At 42.3% G+C, this 21,069-nt stretch overlaps 11 non-coding genes across 11 annotated transcripts; all 11 read right to left on the bottom strand.

Annotated features, from left to right (window-relative positions):
- Positions 1-759: 759 nt before the first annotated feature.
- LOC120042952 lies at positions 760-878 on the bottom strand. Its single transcript, XR_005476275.1, has one exon. It is a non-coding gene; the product is annotated as a 5S ribosomal RNA (ribosomal RNA).
- A 1,150-nt stretch (positions 879-2,028) lies between these two features.
- On the bottom strand, positions 2,029-2,147 carry LOC120042951. The gene has a single exon (XR_005476274.1). It is a non-coding gene; the product is annotated as a 5S ribosomal RNA (ribosomal RNA).
- A 1,148-nt stretch (positions 2,148-3,295) lies between these two features.
- Positions 3,296-3,414, bottom strand: LOC120042950. Its single transcript, XR_005476273.1, has one exon. It is a non-coding gene; the product is annotated as a 5S ribosomal RNA (ribosomal RNA).
- Positions 3,415-4,560: 1,146 nt separating this feature from the next.
- Positions 4,561-4,679, bottom strand: LOC120042949. Its single transcript, XR_005476272.1, has one exon. It is a non-coding gene; the product is annotated as a 5S ribosomal RNA (ribosomal RNA).
- A 1,147-nt stretch (positions 4,680-5,826) lies between these two features.
- LOC120042947 lies at positions 5,827-5,945 on the bottom strand. The gene has a single exon (XR_005476270.1). It is a non-coding gene; the product is annotated as a 5S ribosomal RNA (ribosomal RNA).
- A 1,129-nt stretch (positions 5,946-7,074) lies between these two features.
- On the bottom strand, positions 7,075-7,193 carry LOC120042945. The gene has a single exon (XR_005476269.1). It is a non-coding gene; the product is annotated as a 5S ribosomal RNA (ribosomal RNA).
- A 1,145-nt stretch (positions 7,194-8,338) lies between these two features.
- On the bottom strand, positions 8,339-8,457 carry LOC120042944. Its single transcript, XR_005476268.1, has one exon. It is a non-coding gene; the product is annotated as a 5S ribosomal RNA (ribosomal RNA).
- Positions 8,458-16,438: 7,981 nt separating this feature from the next.
- On the bottom strand, positions 16,439-16,557 carry LOC120042943. The gene has a single exon (XR_005476267.1). It is a non-coding gene; the product is annotated as a 5S ribosomal RNA (ribosomal RNA).
- Positions 16,558-17,701: 1,144 nt separating this feature from the next.
- On the bottom strand, positions 17,702-17,820 carry LOC120042942. The gene has a single exon (XR_005476266.1). It is a non-coding gene; the product is annotated as a 5S ribosomal RNA (ribosomal RNA).
- A 1,127-nt stretch (positions 17,821-18,947) lies between these two features.
- LOC120042941 lies at positions 18,948-19,066 on the bottom strand. The gene has a single exon (XR_005476265.1). It is a non-coding gene; the product is annotated as a 5S ribosomal RNA (ribosomal RNA).
- A 1,148-nt stretch (positions 19,067-20,214) lies between these two features.
- LOC120042940 lies at positions 20,215-20,333 on the bottom strand. Its single transcript, XR_005476264.1, has one exon. It is a non-coding gene; the product is annotated as a 5S ribosomal RNA (ribosomal RNA).
- Between the last annotated feature and the right edge of the window lie 736 nt (positions 20,334-21,069).

Raw genomic sequence — 21,069 nt, 5'->3', positions numbered from 1 at the left:
CACAGGACTGCCCAGTTTCTGTGCGCATGCGTGCGGAGCGCGCGCATGTCTACACTTTGTGTAGCCGTTAGCTTATGAGGCTAATGATATAACCTTCTTCTGGTAGAAAAGGAAAGGCTTCCCCCAAAACCTTCTCAATTAAAAGTTAACTGCAAAGTAGCCTATGCCAGCCTGGCAGAATTATATCATGATTATTTGCATCAATCCAGTGGCCATTTGTTTTGCAAACTCCGCAATAACACGAGCGCTACAACACGAGCGCTACAGCAACACCGCTTAACCAAACTAAGGTCTCTTCCTGGCGCACACTTGCGTTTAAGGGTAACTACAAAAGTGGTCTCCTGATAGGGTTTAAACATTGTCATGGACATCCAATCGTGTTGTTTTTATATTAATAAAAAAGGTTTATTTTGAGAGCGAAAACCTGCAGAAACAGGGACGAACGGGGAAAAGTAAATGGAGAAAAGGGGGAATTTGGGGGGGGGGGGGGGGGGGGGGATCAGGCAAAACATTGAAGGGATTTTACAGGGCCCTAACGGACTACAGACATTGACAGTCTCCTAGCCTAAAAACAAATGCTGAATGTACTTCCTACATTTTGAGGGAAACGCACTGTCCATTATTTGATTTGATCAGGGCAGGGCAGGGAAGCACTAACAAACTGCATTTAGTCCAATAAAAGACATGATATTATTAGGGCGATAAATAAAAGGCAGTTGCTCCACGCATGACACAAGAGAACCCTCTACTGGAGCAAAAAGCTTACAGCACCTGGTATTCCCAGGCGGTCTCCCATCCAAGTACTAACCAGGCCCGACCCTGCTTAGCTTCCGAGATCGGACGAGATCGGGCGTATTCAGGCTGGTATGGCCGTAAGCGAAGGGCAAACTCTTGGTACACTATATAAAGGCAATGTGTCGCTCACTCATCGGGAGACAGAGGAATGTCCACGTTGTGACTCAACACACTGAAAAAGCTCAAACCTTGCTTACATTTCCAGGCCATATATTTCACTCTTGGGGGGGGGGGGGGCATATCCTATGTTGACACTTATGACAACTTCATGGACTAGGGCCCTATAAAATACGGCACGGAATCCAGACATTCAAACAGAAATTCAACATTATTCAAAAATGTTTTGAACTAAGGAGGAAGTCAACTAAATCCCTTCAACTTGTTAGAAAATGCATTCATTTGCCCAAGTGAATCATAAGACATGAACAAAATGCATCAGTGATTCGTATTTCTACGCAACTTTCAGAAACGGCACAGGACTGCCCAGTTTCTGTGCGCATGCGTGCGGAGCGCGCGCATGTCTACACTTTGTGTAGCCGTTAGCTTATGAGGCTAATGATATAACCTTCTTCTGGTAGAAAAGGAAAGGCTTCCCCCAAAACCTTCTCAATTAAAAGTTAACTGCAAAGTAGCCTATGCCAGCCTGGCAGAATTATATCATGATTATTTGCATCAATCCAGTGGCCATTTGTTTTGCAAACTCCGCAATAACACGAGCGCTACAACACGAGCGCTACAGCAACACCGCTTAACCAAACTAAGGTCTCTTCCTGGCGCACACTTGCGTTTAAGGGTAACTACAAAAGTGGTCTCCTGATAGGGTTTAAACATTGTCATGGACATCCAATCGTGTTGTTTTTATATTAATAAAAAAGGTTTATTTTGAGAGCGAAAACCTGCAGAAACAGGGACGAACGGGGAAAAGTAAATGGAGAAAAGGGGGAATTTGGGGGGGGGGGGGGGGGGGGGGGGATCAGGCAAAACATTGAAGGGATTTTACAGGGCCCTAACGGACTACAGACATTGACAGTCTCCTAGCCTAAAAACAAATGCTGAATGTACTTCCTACATTTTGAGGGAAACGCACTGTCCATTATTTGATTTGATCAGGGCAGGGCAGGGAAGCACTAACAAACTGCATTTAGTCCAATAAAAGACATGATATTATTAGGGCGATAAATAAAAGGCAGTTGCTCCACGCATGACACAAGAGAACCCTCTACTGGAGCAAAAAGCTTACAGCACCTGGTATTCCCAGGCGGTCTCCCATCCAAGTACTAACCAGGCCCGACCCTGCTTAGCTTCCGAGATCGGACGAGATCGGGCGTATTCAGGCTGGTATGGCCGTAAGCGAAGGGCAAACTCTTGGTACACTATATAAAGGCAATGTGTCGCTCACTCATCGGGAGACAGAGGAATGTCCACGTTGTGACTCAACACACTGAAAAAGCTCAAACCTTGCTTACATTTCCAGGCCATATATTTCACTCTTGGGGGGGGGGGGGCATATCCTATGTTGACACTTATGACAACTTCATGGACTAGGGCCCTATAAAATACGGCACGGAATCCAGACATTCAAACAGAAATTCAACATTATTCAAAAATGTTTTGAACTAAGGAGGAAGTCAACTAAATCCCTTCAACTTGTTAGAAAATGCATTCATTTGCCCAAGTGAATCATAAGACATGAACAAAATGCATCAGTGATTCGTATTTCTACGCAACTTTCAGAAACGGCACAGGACTGCCCAGTTTCTGTGCGCATGCGTGCGGAGCGCGCGCATGTCTACACTTTGTGTAGCCGTTAGCTTATGAGGCTAATGATATAACCTTCTTCTGGTAGAAAAGGAAAGGCTTCCCCCAAAACCTTCTCAATTAAAAGTTAACTGCAAAGTAGCCTATGCCAGCCTGGCAGAATTATATCATGATTATTTGCATCAATCCAGTGGCCATTTGTTTTGCAAACTCCGCAATAACACGAGCGCTACAACACGAGCGCTACAGCAACACCGCTTAACCAAACTAAGGTCTCTTCCTGGCGCACACTTGCGTTTAAGGGTAACTACAAAAGTGGTCTCCTGATAGGGTTTAAACATTGTCATGGACATCCAATCGTGTTGTTTTTATATTAATAAAAAAGGTTTATTTTGAGAGCGAAAACCTGCAGAAACAGGGACGAACGGGGAAAAGTAAATGGAGAAAAGGGGGAATTTGGGGGGGGGGGGGGGGGGGGGGGATCAGGCAAAACATTGAAGGGATTTTACAGGGCCCTAACGGACTACAGACATTGACAGTCTCCTAGCCTAAAAACAAATGCTGAATGTACTTCCTACATTTTGAGGGAAACGCACTGTCCATTATTTGATTTGATCAGGGCAGGGCAGGGAAGCACTAACAAACTGCATTTAGTCCAATAAAAGACATGATATTATTAGGGCGATAAATAAAAGGCAGTTGCTCCACGCATGACACAAGAGAACCCTCTACTGGAGCAAAAAGCTTACAGCACCTGGTATTCCCAGGCGGTCTCCCATCCAAGTACTAACCAGGCCCGACCCTGCTTAGCTTCCGAGATCGGACGAGATCGGGCGTATTCAGGCTGGTATGGCCGTAAGCGAAGGGCAAACTCTTGGTACACTATATAAAGGCAATGTGTCGCTCACTCATCGGGAGACAGAGGAATGTCCACGTTGTGACTCAACACACTGAAAAAGCTCAAACCTTGCTTACATTTCCAGGCCATATATTTCACTCTTGGGGGGGGGGGGGGCATATCCTATGTTGACACTTATGACAACTTCATGGACTAGGGCCCTATAAAATACGGCACGGAATCCAGACATTCAAACAGAAATTCAACATTATTCAAAAATGTTTTGAACTAAGGAGGAAGTCAACTAAATCCCTTCAACTTGTTAGAAAATGCATTCATTTGCCCAAGTGAATCATAAGACATGAACAAAATGCATCAGTGATTCGTATTTCTACGCAACTTTCAGAAACGGCACAGGACTGCCCAGTTTCTGTGCGCATGCGTGCGGAGCGCGCGCATGTCTACACTTTGTGTAGCCGTTAGCTTATGAGGCTAATGATATAACCTTCTTCTGGTAGAAAAGGAAAGGCTTCCCCCAAAACCTTCTCAATTAAAAGTTAACTGCAAAGTAGCCTATGCCAGCCTGGCAGAATTATATCATGATTATTTGCATCAATCCAGTGGCCATTTGTTTTGCAAACTCCGCAATAACACGAGCGCTACAACACGAGCGCTACAGCAACACCGCTTAACCAAACTAAGGTCTCTTCCTGGCGCACACTTGCGTTTAAGGGTAACTACAAAAGTGGTCTCCTGATAGGGTTTAAACATTGTCATGGACATCCAATCGTGTTGTTTTTATATTAATAAAAAGGTTTATTTTGAGAGCGAAAACCTGCAGAAACAGGGACGAACGGGGAAAAGTAAATGGAGAAAAGGGGGAATTTGGGGGGGGGGGGGGGGGGGGGATCAGGCAAAACATTGAAGGGATTTTACAGGGCCCTAACGGACTACAGACATTGACAGTCTCCTAGCCTAAAAACAAATGCTGAATGTACTTCCTACATTTTGAGGGAAACGCACTGTCCATTATTTGATTTGATCAGGGCAGGGCAGGGAAGCACTAACAAACTGCATTTAGTCCAATAAAAGACATGATATTATTAGGGCGATAAATAAAAGGCAGTTGCTCCACGCATGACACAAGAGAACCCTCTACTGGAGCAAAAAGCTTACAGCACCTGGTATTCCCAGGCGGTCTCCCATCCAAGTACTAACCAGGCCCGACCCTGCTTAGCTTCCGAGATCGGACGAGATCGGGCGTATTCAGGCTGGTATGGCCGTAAGCGAAGGGCAAACTCTTGGTACACTATATAAAGGCAATGTGTCGCTCACTCATCGGGAGACAGAGGAATGTCCACGTTGTGACTCAACACACTGAAAAAGCTCAAACCTTGCTTACATTTCCAGGCCATATATTTCACTCTTGGGGGGGGGGGGGCATATCCTATGTTGACACTTATGACAACTTCATGGACTAGGGCCCTATAAAATACGGCACGGAATCCAGACATTCAAACAGAAATTCAACATTATTCAAAAATGTTTTGAACTAAGGAGGAAGTCAACTAAATCCCTTCAACTTGTTAGAAAATGCATTCATTTGCCCAAGTGAATCATAAGACATGAACAAAATGCATCAGTGATTCGTATTTCTACGCAACTTTCAGAAACGGCACAGGACTGCCCAGTTTCTGTGCGCATGCGTGCGGAGCGCGCGCATGTCTACACTTTGTGTAGCCGTTAGCTTATGAGGCTAATGATATAACCTTCTTCTGGTAGAAAAGGAAAGGCTTCCCCCAAAACCTTCTCAATTAAAAGTTAACTGCAAAGTAGCCTATGCCAGCCTGGCAGAATTATATCATGATTATTTGCATCAATCCAGTGGCCATTTGTTTTGCAAACTCCGCAATAACACGAGCGCTACAACACGAGCGCTACAGCAACACCGCTTAACCAAACTAAGGTCTCTTCCTGGCGCACACTTGCGTTTAAGGGTAACTACAAAAGTGGTCTCCTGATAGGGTTTAAACATTGTCATGGACATCCAATCGTGTTGTTTTTATATTAATAAAAAAGGTTTATTTTGAGAGCGAAAACCTGCAGAAACAGGGACGAACGGGGAAAAGTAAATGGAGAAAAGGGGGAATTTGGGGGGGGGGGGGGGGGGGGGGATCAGGCAAAACATTGAAGGGATTTTACAGGGCCCTAACGGACTACAGACATTGACAGTCTCCTAGCCTAAAAACAAATGCTGAATGTACTTCCTACATTTTGAGGGAAACGCACTGTCCATTATTTGATTTGATCAGGGCAGGGCAGGGAAGCACTAACAAACTGCATTTAGTCCAATAAAAGACATGATATTATTAGGGCGATAAATAAAAGGCAGTTGCTCCACGCATGACACAAGAGAACCCTCTACTGGAGCAAAAAGCTTACAGCACCTGGTATTCCCAGGCGGTCTCCCATCCAAGTACTAACCAGGCCCGACCCTGCTTAGCTTCCGAGATCGGACGAGATCGGGCGTATTCAGGCTGGTATGGCCGTAAGCGAAGGGCAAACTCTTGGTACACTATATAAAGGCAATGTGTCGCTCACTCATCGGGAGACAGAGGAATGTCCACGTTGTGACTCAACACACTGAAAAAGCTCAAACCTTGCTTACATTTCCAGGCCATATATTTCACTCTTGGGGGGGGGGGGCATATCCTATGTTGACACTTATGACAACTTCATGGACTAGGGCCCTATAAAATACGGCACGGAATCCAGACATTCAAACAGGAATTCAACATTATTCAAAAAATTTTGAACTAAGGAGGAAGTCAACTAAATCCCTTCAACTTGTTAGAAAATGCATTCATTTGCCCAAGTGAATCATAAGACATGAACAAAATGCATCAGTGATTCGTATTTCCACGCAACTTTCAGAAACGGCACAGGACTGCCCAGTTTCTGTGCGCATGCGTGCGGAGCGCGCGCATGTCTACACTTTGTGTAGCCGTTAGCTTATGAGGCTAATGATATAACCTTCTTCTGGTAGAAAAGGAAAGGCTTCCCCCAAAACCTTCTCAATTAAAAGTTAACTGCAAAGTAGCCTATGCCAGCCTGGAAGAATTATATCATGATTATTTGCATCAATCCAGTGGCCATTTGTTTTGCAAACTCCGCAATAACACGAGCGCTACAGCAACACCGCTTAACCAAACTAAGGTCTCTTCCTGGCGCACACTTGCGTTTAAGGGTAACTACAAAAGTGGTCTCCTGATAGGGTTTAAACATTGTCATGGACATCCAATCGTGTTGTTTTTATATTAATAAAAAAGGTTTATTTTGAGAGCGAAAACCTGCAGAAACAGGGACGAACGGGGAAAAGTAAATGGAGAAAAGGGGGAATTTGGGGGGGGGGGGGGGGGGGGATCAGGCAAAACATTGAAGGGATTTTACAGGGCCCTAACGGACTACAGACATTGACAGTCTCCTAGCCTAAAAACAAATGCTGAATGTACTTCCTACATTTTGAGGGAAACGCACTGTCCATTATTTGATTTGATCAGGGCAGGGCAGGGAAGCACTAACAAACTGCATTTAGTCCAATAAAAGACATGATATTATTAGGGCGATAAATAAAAGGCAGTTGCTCCACGCATGACACAAGAGAACCCTCTACTGGAGCAAAAAGCTTACAGCACCTGGTATTCCCAGGCGGTCTCCCATCCAAGTACTAACCAGGCCCGACCCTGCTTAGCTTCCGAGATCGGACGAGATCGGGCGTATTCAGGCTGGTATGGCCGTAAGCGAAGGGCAAACTCTTGGTACACTATATAAAGGCAATGTGTCGCTCACTCATCGGGAGACAGAGGAATGTCCACGTTGTGACTCAACACACTGAAAAAGCTCAAACCTTGCTTACATTTCCAGGCCATATATTTCACTCTTGGGGGGGGGGGGGCATATCCTATGTTGACACTTATGACAACTTCATGGACTAGGGCCCTATAAAATACGGCACGGAATCCAGACATTCAAACAGAAATTCAACATTATTCAAAAATGTTTTGAACTAAGGAGGAAGTCAACTAAATCCCTTCAACTTGTTAGAAAATGCATTCATTTGCCCAAGTGAATCATAAGACATGAACAAAATGCATCAGTGATTCGTATTTCTACGCAACTTTCAGAAACGGCACAGGACTGCCCAGTTTCTGTGCGCATGCGTGCGGAGCGCGCGCATGTCTACACTTTGTGTAGCCGTTAGCTTATGAGGCTAATGATATAACCTTCTTCTGGTAGAAAAGGAAAGGCTTCCCCCAAAACCTTCTCAATTAAAAGTTAACTGCAAAGTAGCCTATGCCAGCCTGGCAGAATTATATCATGATTATTTGCATCAATCCAGTGGCCATTTGTTTTGCAAACTCCGCAATAACACGAGCGCTACAACACGAGCGCTACAGCAACACCGCTTAACCAAACTAAGGTCTCTTCCTGGCGCACACTTGCGTTTAAGGGTAACTACAAAAGTGGTCTCCTGATAGGGTTTAAACATTGTCATGGACATCCAATCGTGTTGTTTTTATATTAATAAAAAAGGTTTATTTTGAGAGCGAAAACCTGCAGAAACAGGGACGAACGGGGAAAAGTAAATGGAGAAAAGGGGGAATTTGGGGGGGGGGGGGGGGGGGGATCAGGCAAAACATTGAAGGGATTTTACAGGGCCCTAACGGACTACAGACATTGACAGTCTCCTAGCCTAAAAACAAATGCTGAATGTACTTCCTACATTTTGAGGGAAACGCACTGTCCATTATTTGATTTGATCAGGGCAGGGCAGGGAAGCACTAACAAACTGCATTTAGTCCAATAAAAGACATGATATTATTAGGGCGATAAATAAAAGGCAGTTGCTCCACGCATGACACAAGAGAACCCTCTACTGGAGCAAAAAGCTTACAGCACCTGGTATTCCCAGGCGGTCTCCCATCCAAGTACTAACCAGGCCCGACCCTGCTTAGCTTCCGAGATCGGACGAGATCGGGCGTATTCAGGCTGGTATGGCCGTAAGCGAAGGGCAAACTCTTGGTACACTATATAAAGGCAATGTGTCGCTCACTCATCGGGAGACAGAGGAATGTCCACGTTGTGACTCAACACACTGAAAAAGCTCAAACCTTGCTTACATTTCCAGGCCATATATTTCACTCTTGGGGGGGGGGGCATATCCTATGTTGACACTTATGACAACTTCATGGACTAGGGCCCTATAAAATACGGCACGGAATCCAGACATTCAAACAGGAATTCAACATTATTCAAAAAATTTTGAACTAAGGAGGAAGTCAACTAAATCCCTTCAACTTGTTAGAAAATGCATTCATTTGCCCAAGTGAATCATAAGACATGAACAAAATGCATCAGTGATTCGTATTTCCACGCAACTTTCAGAAACGGCACAGGACTGCCCAGTTTCTGTGCGCATGCGTGCGGAGCGCGCGCATGTCTACACTTTGTGTAGCCGTTAGCTTATGAGGCTAATGATATAACCTTCTTCTGGTAGAAAAGGAAAGGCTTCCCCCAAAACCTTCTCAATTAAAAGTTAACTGCAAAGTAGCCTATGCCAGCCTGGAAGAATTATATCATGATTATTTGCATCAATCCAGTGGCCATTTGTTTTGCAAACTCCGCAATAACACGAGCGCTACAACACGAGCGCTACAGCAACACCGCTTAACCAAACTAAGGTCTCTTCCTGGCGCACACTTGCGTTTAAGGGTAACTACAAAAGTGGTCTCCTGATAGGGTTTAAACATTGTCATGGACATCCAATCGTGTTGTTTTTCTATTAATAAAAAAGGTTTATTTTGAGAGCGAAAACCTGCAGAAACAGGGACGAACGGGGAAAAGTAAATGGAGAAAAGGGGGAATTTGGGGGGGGGGGGGGGGGGGGGGTCAGGCAAAACATTGAAGGGATTTTACAGGGCCCTAACGGACTACAGACATTGACAGTCTCCTAGCCTAAAAACAAATGCTGAATGTACTTCCTACATTTTGAGGGAAACGCACTGTCCATTATTTGATTTGATCAGGGCAGGGCAGGGAAGCACTAACAAACTGCATTTAGTCCAATAAAAGACATGATATTATTAGGGCGATAAATAAAAGGCAGTTGCTCCACGCATGACACAAGAGAACCCTCTACTGGAGCAAAAAGCTTACAGCACCTGGTATTCCCAGGCGGTCTCCCATCCAAGTACTAACCAGGCCCGACCCTGCTTAGCTTCCGAGATCGGACGAGATCGGGCGTATTTTTTTTTTTTTTTTTTTTTATTATAAAAAAGTTTCAATTACAATATTTTATCAAATGTACAATACACAAAAACCGAGACTAACATAGGCAGGTGAACAATTCACCCCCTATCAAATCAAAGAACTCAAATAAATAAAATACAACAAAAACTAATAAAAGCCTAACATAAATTCCAATCTCACAAAACAGGCATGTTGAAATCAACTCCCGAACAACTATGAAAACCAATAAATTAATAAACATACCAATACTTTCAAAAATTATAAGTGATTCTTCCACCATCCACGTTTGAAATCAACCCACTCCCCTCCACAAAAGCTTCATCAAAACATTCCTTTCCATAACAATAAAACATATCTATATGCTTCTTTAACAATACTACAAAAATATCCCACACCCTTACCTTCTTCCCCTCAAAAAAAGCATAATTCCTCCTACAAAAAATAGCATACCTCAAGAAACTCAAAACAACATTCAACAAACCCACATTAACACCCTCACATTTACCAGACACGCCAAATAACACCAATTCATCCCACACATATTTTTTCAAAATATCACCCCCCCAGTTTCTATGAATCATTCCCTTTACTTTACAAAATAAATCTTTTAACTCCTTACATTCCACAAACAAATGCATTAAATTTTCCGGTGACTCGCCACATAAGTCACATTCTCTATTTATTTCCCTATTGATTTGATGTAAAACCACTTTTGTATATATACGATTATGCCTTATTTTAAAATCGTTACTTTCACATTCCATACTATTATATTTTACATTTAAAGTTTTCCATATCTTTTTTACGTCCAAAGTCGGAAAAATTCCTTTCCAAACTTTCTCCGCAGCTGGCCTTTTCACATTTTTCTCTACCATTATTTTATAGAATCTTTTCACTGGGATACTAGATAAATGAGCCTTCTCCTTACTGTTACCAATAAACAAATTTGGAAAGACAAATAAATCTTCCCTAACAACTTCACTATTTATTAAATCCACCCATTTACTTGGTATACTGTCTTTTATCTTCTCATACATATTTCTCACTGTTCCCCTACCCACCTCTACATCCCATTCATGGATGGTATCAAAAATAGCTTCCTCAGGAAAAAAACCTGGAATTACCTCATATGTGTAATCTTTTATTTGTCTAAGACCTGCACTCATGAATACTTCACTATATAACACCTTTTCTTTGTACTTAAGTTTCTCATTCAGAAAAACAGGATGATTCATAATTAGGTCAATATGCCCACACTCATAATACACATTAGGCAACAACTCTGCCCATGCATTTAACACTTCTTTATAAAAATCTGGTACCTTTTCACACATTTTCCTTTTAAGACCCATCAACAAACCATTATCTTCACATCCACCACTCTCATCTAAATAGACTTTGAAAAAATGTTTCCAGCCATAATCTAAGCTGTCATACAAATATTTCTTTACTATTTTTATCCTAATAGCTTTTCTTTTAACATCAAAATCTACAAGTTTTAAACCTCCATCATCATAGTCTGCTATCAATGTTTTCTGCGCAATTCTAACACCTTTACCATCCCATATAAAATTAGACACCACATTATTCAATTCATTTAGAACCCACTCTGGCATGTCTAGAACTCCCAAAACATACACAAGTTTAGATGATACCAAAGCATTTACTACAATTATTTTACCTTTTAACTTTAATTTTCTATTTTTCCAGAAATTCAAAGTTTGCTTGATTTTATTGAGGATCCCTATCCAAGTTATATCCCTTGCCTCTTTCTCCTCTACACCAATATGTACTCCCAGCACCTTCATAAAATCCTTAGCTACCTTAAATGGAATCTCACACTTATTTGCATTGATATCCCCAAACAACATAATTTCCGTCTTCTCTATATTAACTTCAGCCCCCGATGCCTTACAATAGATATCTATGATTTTCATAATGCTTTCAATGCTACCTACATCCTTCACAGTAAAAGTAGTGTCATCAGCGTACTGATGTATAACACTGACACCACCACCTGGGATTCCAACACCCCTCACCTCTTTGTCTCCAAGTATTAAAACAGCTAAAGGTTCCGTAGAAACACTGTACAACAGAGCTGACAAAGGACAACCCTGCCTTACTGACCTCTCTATAGGGAAAGTATCTGTTAACACTCCGTTACATTTAACACAACTTTTTGCTCCACTATACAACAAGTTAATCCAAGATACAAATTTTGGCCCAAAACCAAACCTCTCCAAAGTCTGTAGTAGAAAACTATGTTCCACTTTATCAAAAGCTTTCTTAAAATCTAAACTTAAAACTATACCACCTTCATTTTTTATTTGATTAACAACATCTCTAATTGTACAAATTACATCGGCAACATCTCTTCCGGGTATTCCGTAGGCTTGTGTTGATGTAATAATACTTCCAATCACCATTTTCATCCTATTAGCCAAAACTTTAGTCAGTATTTTATAATCTGAATTCAGAAGACTAATAGGCCTATAATTTTCTAACTTTAACCTACTGCCTCTATTTTTAAACAAGATGGTTAACATACCAATTGACATAGACTCAGGGATTTCCTTATTCTCTTCCATATACTGAAAAACCTTCAATAAAATGGGTGCCAAAATATCCACAAACGCTTTATAGAATTCATTTGTTAAACCATCCAAACCTGGACTTTTATTTCCTTGAGTGTTCTCAATTGCTTTCTTGATTTCCACAATTGAAATATCTTCATCACACATCATTCTATCTGCCTGAGATACTTTGGCACTGATTTTCTCCAACACTTTTGCAACACACACTTTGTCCACATCATTCTTTTTATAAAGATTTCTGTAAAAGGATTCAACTGAATCTAAGATGTCAACAAAATCATTTACCTTTACACCTTTTTCATTTTCTAATTCTACAATATAACTCTTAAATTTCTTTCGTTTTTCAAGCCCCAGAAAAAAGGAAGTACATTTCTCTCCCTCCAAGGCGTACTGTGCCTTACTCCTAACAATAGCCCCTAAACATTTCTTTTTTTCATAAAACCCTAGCTCTGCATGGATTTTCAAATAGTTCACAACATCATAGTCTGGATCAGCATCAGCCTTTTCAAGTTCATGTAACATCCTATTTCTAAGCATTTTTTCTTTCTGCTTATCTAAACGGTTACGATTTTTAGAGTACCTAATACTCCTGTTTTTTACTTTAACTTTCACTTCCTCCCACCATAAACACACATTCTCTTTTAACAGTACATTAGACATTTCATCCTCGATACATTCAACAATTTCCTTTATATAACTTTCTTCCTTTAACAGACTGGCATTTAAACACCAGACACCTCCCCCCCTCATCTCCACAGCAAAACCTATCTGAAATGACATTACTGCATGATCACTGTATGCTGTAAAATTATATGTCATCTTCTGAACCTGCTGTACCACATCTACCTTTGCTAAACATAAATCAATTCTACTTTGTTTTAGTTCATTTAACACCACCTGCCTTCTCGAAAACTCTCTTCTATTTACATTTTCAGCCCTCCATATATCTACAAGATTTTCCTTATTCATTAATTCCCGTAAAGCATTTCTAGACGAATCATGTCTGAAACTATCACATCTCGAGACATCCATTCTAGTACACTTCACGTTAAAATCTCCTACTAGTATACAGTTCTCTGAACACAGTGTTCTTAGGTTATTAAACATATCTCTCCTTTCCGCTTCAATATTCGAAGCATAAACATTAATTAGACGAAAAATGACATTTTGCACTTCAAACTCAATAACAATAATTCTTCCCTGATTATCTGCATATACCTGCTTGACATTTTTAACCACATCATTTTTTACCAAAATAGCCACTCCACATGTTTTATCACTTCCGTGACTACAAAAAATGAGCTCAGACCATTTGCTCTTAATTTCCAGCATTTTGGCGTCCGTCCAATTAGTCTCTTGAAAACACCACATGTCCGTTTCAACAGACACCAAAACCTGCTCCAATTTGTTCATATTTCTTAAACTGTTGCCATTTAGTGATGCAACTCTAATCATTGTTAATATATGCAGAAATATAGCCAAAAACAAACATGTCATTTCAAAATAGACTTTTTCTTTTTTCCAGATCCCGTCACCTCCTTAGCTTTCACTAATGCTCTCTTATTTCTAGCAAACCGCTGAAAATCCTCAATATCTATTTCTTCGTCTGACTCCTGACTTGTACTTGTAAGGGGAGCAACATCCAAGCCTTTTGTAAAACATTCTTTAACAGTGCCATCAACTCCAGTGGACCCAGCCCTCTCCTTGGTTTCATTTTCACACAGGTTTAAAGCTGGTTCAGGCACCTGAGAAGCACCCTGCACCATCTCTACCTGTGTATCCAATTACCAATCATGTGCTGCTGCTCCACCTTGTCAGCAGCAGAGACCAAGACTGCGTCTCGAGTACTGCCAGAAGGCATTACATACTCTCCAAGCATATCTATAGCTGTCTCTGGAATCACCTGCGACACACTTTCCATATCACTCTCTTCCTCCCCCTCCATAGTCTCACTCCTCTCAACCTCTTCTTCAGTAATGAGGTCCAGTGTTTGCAGAAATAAGACATCCTTTTCCTTCTTACATTTACATCTGTCCTTAGGTCTGTCACACCTTCTACACATATCACCGATGTTCGAACATTCTCTGGCATAATGTCCTTGTTCACCACATTTATGACATACAAATTCTGGACATTCTTTGAGTATGTGTCCCGGTTGAATACATAGTCTACATACCTTCACTTGGTTATCGTGGATCACTCGGAAATATTCAAATCCTTCTACAGTGTTGAATTTGGTTGAGTAAGGTAATGATTGCACACTGTCCGTAAACTTCACCTTACAAAATCTCGTCCCGTCCACAATGTCCGTTCCTGGCCACATCCTCCTCTTGATTGGTGTTGTTGCGTTCACATTCCATCCTTGTAATTTGTCATGTATTTCCTCATCCTTAATATATGCCGGCATGTTCAAAAAGGACACCACAAGTTCATCATTTCCCAGTTCTTTCGCCATTATTTGGCAGCTCTTTATTTTTAGCCCGTCTAGTAGTCTTTCTTTTCCTTTCGCGTGTGACATGGTTATTTCGTACTTATTTCTGTCCTTCATTCTACATCCCAATATCATTCCACATACTTCTTTTATTCCTCTCAGCAATTCCATCGTTGTTATTTTTTCTTCTCCAATAACTTCCACGTTCACCGTCAATTCTTTCTCATATTTTCTTCTCCTCAACTCTTCATTCGACGCTCTTTTTTCTCCGTTGTCCATTCTCATTGTTGTTGTTATTCTTGATGTCGAAGCCATTGTATCCGTCCAATTATTTTACTTAGAATCCCCCAGACAGCTCACGCCGTTGGGGGATAAAAACGCAAATATTTACAAAGAAAATAAGCTACACTCCCCACACAAACTTCCAAACTTAAAGTATATAAACCAGCAAAACCAAAAACGATTTTCTCTCTACAAACAATTCACAAACAATCCAACACCTGCTGCTCACTCACTTCCTGAAACTTCCAAAAAGGGGCGTATTCAGGCTGGTATGGCCGTAAGCGAAGGGCAAACTCTTGGTACACTATATAAAGGCAATGTGTCGCTCACTCATCGGGAGACAGAGGAATGTCCACGTTGTGACTCAACACACTGAAAAAGCTCAAACCTTGCTTACATTTCCAGGCCATATATTTCACTCTTGGGGGGGGGGGGGCATATCCTATGTTGACACTTATGACAACTTCATGGACTAGGGCCCTATAAAATACGGCACGGAATCCAGACATTCAAACAGAAATTCAACATTATTCAAAAATGTTTTGAACTAAGGAGGAAGTCAACTAAATCCCTTCAACTTGTTAGAAAATGCATTCATTTGCCCAAGTGAATCATAAGACATGAACAAAATGCATCAGTGATTCGTATTTCTACGCAACTTTCAGAAACGGCACAGGACTGCCCAGTTTCTGTGCGCATGCGTGCGGAGCGCGCGCATGTCTACACTTTGTGTAGCCGTTAGCTTATGAGGCTAATGATATAACCTTCTTCTGGTAGAAAAGGAAAGGCTTCCCCCAAAACCTTCTCAATTAAAAGTTAACTGCAAAGTAGCCTATGCCAGCCTGGCAGAATTATATCATGATTATTTGCATCAATCCAGTGGCCATTTGTTTTGCAAACTCCGCAATAACACGAGCGCTACAACACGAGCGCTACAGCAACACCGCTTAACCAAACTAAGGTCTCTTCCTGGCGCACACTTGCGTTTAAGGGTAACTACAAAAGTGGTCTCCTGATAGGGTTTAAACATTGTCATGGACATCCAATCGTGTTGTTTTTATATTAATAAAAAAGGTTTATTTTGAGAGCGAAAACCTGCAGAAACAGGGACGAACGGGGAAAAGTAAATGGAGAAAAGGGGGAATTTGGGGGGGGGGGGGGGGGGGGGGGATCAGGCAAAACATTGAAGGGATTTTACAGGGCCCTAACGGACTACAGACATTGACAGTCTCCTAGCCTAAAAACAAATGCTGAATGTACTTCCTACATTTTGAGGGAAACGCACTGTCCATTATTTGATTTGATCAGGGCAGGGCAGGGAAGCACTAACAAACTGCATTTAGTCCAATAAAAGACATGATATTATTAGGGCGATAAATAAAAGGCAGTTGCTCCACGCATGACACAAGAGAACCCTCTACTGGAGCAAAAAGCTTACAGCACCTGGTATTCCCAGGCGGTCTCCCATCCAAGTACTAACCAGGCCCGACCCTGCTTAGCTTCCGAGATCGGACGAGATCGGGCGTATTCAGGCTGGTATGGCCGTAAGCGAAGGGCAAACTCTTGGTACACTATATAAAGGCAATGTGTCGCTCACTCATCGGGAGACAGAGGAATGTCCACGTTGTGACTCAACACACTGAAAAAGCTCAAACCTTGCTTACATTTCCAGGCCATATATTTCACTCTTGGGGGGGGGGGGGCATATCCTATGTTGACACTTATGACAACTTCATGGACTAGGGCCCTATAAAATACGGCACGGAATCCAGACATTCAAACAGAAATTCAACATTATTCAAAAAAAATTGAACTAAATTTTGAACTAAGTCAACTAAATCCCTTCAACTTGTTAGAAAATGCATTCATTTGCCCAAGTGAATCATAAGACATGAACAAAATGCATCAGTGATTCGTATTTCTACGCAACTTTCAGAAACGGCACAGGACTGCCCAGTTTCTGTGCGCATGCGTGCGGAGCGCGCGCATGTCTACACTTTGTGTAGCCGTTAGCTTATGAGGCTAATGATATAACCTTCTTCTGGTAGAAAAGGAAAGGCTTCCCCCAAAACCTTCTCAATTAAAAGTTAACTGCAAAGTAGCCTATGCCAGCCTGGCAGAATTATATCATGATTATTTGCATCAATCCAGTGGCCATTTGTTTTGCAAACTCCGCAATAACACGAGCGCTACAACACGAGCGCTACAGCAACACCGCTTAACCAAACTAAGGTCTCTTCCTGGCGCACACTTGCGTTTAAGGGTAACTACAAAAGTGGTCTCCTGATAGGGTTTAAACATTGTCATGGACATCCAATCGTGTTGTTTTTATATTAATAAAAAAGGTTTATTTTGAGAGCGAAAACCTGCAGAAACAGGGACGAACGGGGAAAAGTAAATGGAGAAAAGGGGGAATTTGGGGGGGGGGGGGGGATCAGGCAAAACATTGAAGGGATTTTACAGGGCCCTAACGGACTACAGACATTGACAGTCTCCTAGCCTAAAAACAAATGCTGAATGTACTTCCTACATTTTGAGGGAAACGCACTGTCCATTATTTGATTTGATCAGGGCAGGGCAGGGAAGCACTAACAAACTGCATTTAGTCCAATAAAAGACATGATATTATTAGGGCGATAAATAAAAGGCAGTTGCTCCACGCATGACACAAGAGAACCCTCTACTGGAGCAAAAAGCTTACAGCACCTGGTATTCCCAGGCGGTCTCCCATCCAAGTACTAACCAGGCCCGACCCTGCTTAGCTTCCGAGATCGGACGAGATCGGGCGTATTCAGGCTGGTATGGCCGTAAGCGAAGGGCAAACTCTTGGTACACTATATAAAGGCAATGTGTCGCTCACTCATCGGGAGACAGAGGAATGTCCACGTTGTGACTCAACACACTGAAAAAGCTCAAACCTTGCTTACATTTCCAGGCCATATATTTCACTCTTGGGGGGGGGGGGCATATCCTATGTTGACACTTATGACAACTTCATGGACTAGGGCCCTATAAAATACGGCACGGAATCCAGACATTCAAACAGGAATTCAACATTATTCAAAAATTTTGAACTAAGGAGGAAGTCAACTAAATCCCTTCAACTTGTTAGAAAATGCATTCATTTGCCCAAGTGAATCATAAGACATGAACAAAATGCATCAGTGATTCGTATTTCCACGCAACTTTCAGAAACGGCACAGGACTGCCCAGTTTCTGTGCGCATGCGTGCGGAGCGCGCGCATGTCTACACTTTGTGTAGCCGTTAGCTTATGAGGCTAATGATATAACCTTCTTCTGGTAGAAAAGGAAAGGCTTCCCCCAAAACCTTCTCAATTAAAAGTTAACTGCAAAGTAGCCTATGCCAGCCTGGAAGAATTATATCATGATTATTTGCATCAATCCAGTGGCCATTTGTTTTGCAAACTCCGCAATAACACGAGCGCTACAGCAACACCGCTTAACCAAACTAAGGTCTCTTCCTGGCGCACACTTGCGTTTAAGGGTAACTACAAAAGTGGTCTCCTGATAGGGTTTAAACATTGTCATGGACATCCAATCGTGTTGTTTTTATATTAATAAAAAAGGTTTATTTTGAGAGCGAAAACCTGCAGAAACAGGGACGAACGGGGAAAAGTAAATGGAGAAAAGGGGGAATTTGGGGGGGGGGGGGGGGGGGATCAGGCAAAACATTGAAGGGATTTTACAGGGCCCTAACGGACTACAGACATTGACAGTCTCCTAGCCTAAAAACAAATGCTGAATGTACTTCCTACATTTTGAGGGAAACGCACTGTCCATTATTTGATTTGATCAGGGCAGGGCAGGGAAGCACTAACAAACTGCATTTAGTCCAATAAAAGACATGATATTATTAGGGCGATAAATAAAAGGCAGTTGCTCCACGCATGACACAAGAGAACCCTCTACTGGAGCAAAAAGCTTACAGCACCTGGTATTCCCAGGCGGTCTCCCATCCAAGTACTAACCAGGCCCGACCCTGCTTAGCTTCCGAGATCGGACGAGATCGGGCGTATTCAGGCTGGTATGGCCGTAAGCGAAGGGCAAACTCTTGGTACACTATATAAAGGCAATGTGTCGCTCACTCATCGGGAGACAGAGGAATGTCCACGTTGTGACTCAACACACTGAAAAAGCTCAAACCTTGCTTACATTTCCAGGCCATATATTTCACTCTTGGGGGGGGGGGGGCATATCCTATGTTGACACTTATGACAACTTCATGGACTAGGGCCCTATAAAATACGGCACGGAATCCAGACATTCAAACAGAAATTCAACATTATTCAAAAATGTTTTGAACTAAGGAGGAAGTCAACTAAATCCCTTCAACTTGTTAGAAAATGCATTCATTTGCCCAAGTGAATCATAAGACATGAACAAAATGCATCAGTGATTCGTATTTCTACGCAACTTTCAGAAACGGCACAGGACTGCCCAGTTTCTGTGCGCATGCGTGCGGAGCGCGCGCATGTCTACACTTTGTGTAGCCGTTAGCTTATGAGGCTAATGATATAACCTTCTTCTGGTAGAAAAGGAAAGGCTTCCCCCAAAACCTTCTCAATTAAAAGTTAACTGCAAAGTAGCCTATGCCAGCCTGGCAGAATTATATCATGATTATTTGCATCAATCCAGTGGCCATTTGTTTTGCAAACTCCGCAATAACACGAGCGCTACAACACGAGCGCTACAGCAACACCGCTTAACCAAACTAAGGTCTCTTCCTGGCGCACACTTGCGTTTAAGGGTAACTACAAAAGTGGTCTCCTGATAGGGTTTAAACATTGTCATGGACATCCAATCGTGTTGTTTTTATATTAATAAAAAAGGTTTATTTTGAGAGCGAAAACCTGCAGAAACAGGGACGAACGGGGAAAAGTAAATGGAGAAAAGGGGGAATTTGGGGGGGGGGGGGGGGGGGGGGGATCAGGCAAAACATTGAAGGGATTTTACAGGGCCCTAACGGACTACAGACATTGACAGTCTCCTAGCCTAAAAACAAATGCTGAATGTACTTCCTACATTTTGAGGGAAACGCACTGTCCATTATTTGATTTGATCAGGGCAGGGCAGGGAAGCACTAACAAACTGCATTTAGTCCAATAAAAGACATGATATTATTAGGGCGATAAATAAAAGGCAGTTGCTCCACGCATGACACAAGAGAACCCTCTACTGGAGCAAAAAGCTTACAGCACCTGGTATTCCCAGGCGGTCTCCCATCCAAGTACTAACCAGGCCCGACCCTGCTTAGCTTCCGAGATCGGACGAGATCGGGCGTATTCAGGCTGGTATGGCCGTAAGCGAAGGGCAAACTCTTGGTACACTATATAAAGGCAATGTGTCGCTCACTCATCGGGAGACAGAGGAATGTCCACGTTGTGACTCAACACACTGAAAAAGCTCAAACCTTGCTTACATTTCCAGGCCATATATTTCACTCTTGGGGGGGGGGGGCATATCCTATGTTGACACTTATGACAACTTCATGGACTAGGGCCCTATAAAATACGGCACGGAATCCAGACATTCAAACAGGAATTCAACATTATTCAAAAAATTTTGAACTAAGGAGGAAGTCAACTAAATCCCTTCAACTTGTTAGAAAATGCATTCATTTGCCCAAGTGAATCATAAGACATGAACAAAATGCATCAGTGATTCGTATTTCCACGCAACTTTCAGAAACGGCACAGGACTGCCCAGTTTCTGTGCGCATGCGTGCGGAGCGCGCGCATGTCTACACTTTGTGTAGCCGTTAGCTTATGAGGCTAATGATATAACCTTCTTCTGGTAGAAAAGGAAAGGCTTCCCCCAAAACCTTCTCAATTAAAAGTTAACTGCAAAGTAGCCTATGCCAGCCTGGAAGAATTATATCATGATTATTTGCATCAATCCAGTGGCCATTTGTTTTGCAAACTCCGCAATAACACGAGCGCTACAGCAACACCGCTTAACCAAACTAAGGTCTCTTCCTGGCGCACACTTGCGTTTAAGGGTAACTACAAAAGTGGTCTCCTGATAGGGTTTAAACATTGTCA

Source organism: Salvelinus namaycush, unplaced genomic scaffold (genome assembly GCF_016432855.1).
Source record: "Salvelinus namaycush isolate Seneca unplaced genomic scaffold, SaNama_1.0 Scaffold819, whole genome shotgun sequence".
Classification (NCBI taxonomy): Eukaryota; Metazoa; Chordata; class Actinopteri; order Salmoniformes; family Salmonidae; genus Salvelinus; species Salvelinus namaycush.
Note: the sequence above shows the minus strand (reverse complement) of the source record. Positions and strands in the feature narration are given on the sequence as shown.